Source organism: Triticum dicoccoides, chromosome 4A (genome assembly GCF_002162155.2).
Source record: "Triticum dicoccoides isolate Atlit2015 ecotype Zavitan chromosome 4A, WEW_v2.0, whole genome shotgun sequence".
NCBI classification, from domain to species: domain Eukaryota; kingdom Viridiplantae; phylum Streptophyta; class Magnoliopsida; order Poales; family Poaceae; genus Triticum; species Triticum dicoccoides.
The window spans coordinates 486759282-486762449 of record NC_041386.1 but is presented as its reverse complement, the minus strand read 5'-3'; positions in this window follow the sequence as shown (position 1 = coordinate 486762449).

The following is a 3168-nucleotide window of genomic DNA, read 5'->3' as shown; positions in this document are numbered from 1 at the left end:
TCTTGTGAATGCTGCGTTCCTTGGCTTCCACGCCCAATAATGGCCACTTTCCATGTGTCGAGCGAATGTGAAGAGGCAGGGTGTTTTTACATTTACCCCCCTAGCTGTGTGAATGAGCTGCCTATTAAAAAGACGAGGATTCAGATCCAAATCACACCATCCTCCCTTGGCGAGCCTTCATCAGAGCGCATCCGACAGAGATCCATTCCATCATGGCCGGTCAACGCAGGTCCTCCTCTCGCTCCCCTAGCCCCAAGCCTGGAGATTGGGAGAGATGTCCCGTCCCGCACAGCAAATTAGTGATGCTTCAGACCAAGGGATTTCTTCCCCCAGCATACATGGTCCCGGTTCGAGCCGGGCTCGCCACCTATAATGGCGGAGAGCAAGTGGAGAGCCTTCCCAATCCCTCCAAGGGAGAGCGGGTATGCCTTGTCCCTCATTTGGTAAGAGGGCTCGGATTTCCAATTCATCCGTTTCTCCGGGGGCTCCTGGAGTTCTACGGCCTCCAGTTGCATAACCTTACGCCTGGCTCCATATTGCATATAGCGGGCTTCGTAGCCCTTTGCGAGCTGTTTTGGGCTGTGAGGCTCATTTCGCGCTGTGGAAGAAGCTGTTCTGCCTTGTGCCCTGTTCTCAAAAGGGGTCAATATATCAAGTGGGCGGAGCCGAAGTGTGGCGTATTGCCGGGACCGGATATCTATCCGGAACCCCAAAGAAGACGTCCGAAGATTGGCCTTCAGAATGGTTTTATATAGAAGACGTCCCCCTCCCGGACCCTATTTGAATTGGCCTCCCTGAGTTCGACAATGCTCCTTTGAAGAAGAGCCGGAGCTGGCGTCCATGGAGCCCCCTGGAGGAAGATGACAGGGACGTTCTTTACCTGATGAGCCGGATAAGTTTGTTAGCTCGATCCGGATTGACCATGATCGAGGTCATGGCCACATGTATTATGCGGGGGTGCAGCCGCTTCAGTATAGAGGCCACCCCATGTGGGATTTCAACGGGGAGGATGACGCCACCCGCTACGGCCGTAAAGGGCCGGAATCGGTTGCTGCTCTAATAAAGATCTTATCCACTTTGTACAAGGGAGAAGAGGAGGAATTCCTCCGCGTCAACCCGCAGGGCGGATTTTCTATGTACAATCCTCCGAGCTAGGTAAGCGGACACTTTTTCTCACCTATCCGTTTCATATTCCCATAGTTAAGTATTCAGTCTAGCGATTTCAACGCAGGAGCTGCGCCAGGCTGCGGGTTGGGTGACTTCAACTCTCGCAACGCCAAATTGAAGATATCCCATGAAGAGAGCGGGGCCTCCGGCGATCCCATGCTAGTGCGCTCCTCCATGGTGGATTTGATAATGATCCACAAAGCCAGGGGCTCTACTCTCACTTGGAACATGTCCATCACCTGGACCAAGAAGCGCTCTGGTAGGGGCAAGCTTGGACACGAGTGTGCGCCGTTTGTGGCTCACGTGTTGCCCTGCTCCATGAATATGCTACGTCATGGAGCCACACTGAGGGAGTCCTGGATTAGGGGGTCTCCGGACAGCCGGACTATATCCTTTGGTCGGACTGTTGGACTATGAAGATACAAGATTGAACACTTCGTCCTGTGTCCAGATAGGACTCTACTTGGTGTGGAAGGCAAGCTAGGCAGTACGGATATGGATATCTCCTCCTTTGTAACCGACCTTGTGTAACCCTAACCCTCTCCGGTGTCTATATAAACCGGATGGTTTAGTCCGTAGGACAACGACAATCATACCATAGGCTAGCTTCTAGGGTTTAGCCTCTTCCATCTCGTGGTAGATCAACTCTTGTACTACCCATATCATCAATATTAATCAAGCAGGACGTAGGGTTTTACCTCCATCAAGAGGGCCCGAACCTGGGTAAAACATCATGTCCCCTGCCTCCTGTTACCATCCGCCTTACATGCACAGTTTGGGACCCTCTACCCGAGATCCACCGGTTTTGACACTGACACACACCATCCTCTCCAGCCATAGATAGTCTCACTGGCCTCCACCTCCACAAATAATTCAGGATGGATGGACATAAAGTTGTGAAGCCTCAACCACTACTGGGGAGGGGGGAGGCATCAGCGCCGCCTGTTGAGAAGAGCACGCCTAGCATGTTGTCCAATGATGCTCGACGGAATCACCTACGAAAGGGGACATCAGAGTAGCTTGAGGAGGAACTGATGGCCACAAGAAAGGAATCAAGTCATGGGGACAGGATCAAGCAACTCAGGGTCGGGAGAATAAAAATGTGTGAGGGGTCTCACATGGTCTCAAGGCCTCCTTATAACCTAGATGAATGGATAGTTGCATCAAGATTAAAAGTTGAGACCGACTCCCAATGTCCTCGCGAGGCCGCCATGCAGTGGCTTCACTATGATGCATGGATCAAGGCAACGCCTCCGTTATGCAAGCGGTGGACGGGCACGATGATCCGCTTCCATGGCACGTGAGAGCCAGAGAGACGCCTATGTTTCTATAACAGTGGGTTGGCATTCTGTAACTGGCCATCATGGAGAAAGGGCCTCCCACCAGCCACATTCACTATGAATATGTCGCTAGGTGGCATAACCGAGGGCTACTATCAGTGTGGAAGCATACAGGGTATCCTGCGCTAGCTGAAGATGGACTTGGTTAGACATCTTAGGATCTAGGAGATGAAGACATTAGAGCTCGGGCTTCCCGAGCATCAAAGCACAGGGAACCCGAGGAAGCCTTGGGATGATTATACCCCCCTAGGTAAATAGATCTCCTGAGTTCCATGACCCTTCAAGTGAACATTTGCGAGAGGGATTCAACGGATGGTAAAGAGTCAAAGGCTGGGTCAGAGGTTTTCTAAGCTCTCTACAGGGGCCAAGGACAAACATGCTCATTAATGGTTGCGCTTAGGGACCAATGATTGATACGTCTCCAACGTATCTATAATTTTTGATTCCTTCATGCTATATTATCTACTATTTTGGACTATATTGGGCTTTATTTTCCACTTTTATATTATTTTTGGGACTAACCTATTAACCGGAGGCCCAGCCCAGAATTGATGTTTTTGCCTATTTCAGTGTTTGGAAGAAACGGAATATCAAACGGAGTCCAAACAGAATGAAACCTTCAGGAACGTGATTTTCTCACCGAACGTGATCCAGGAGACTT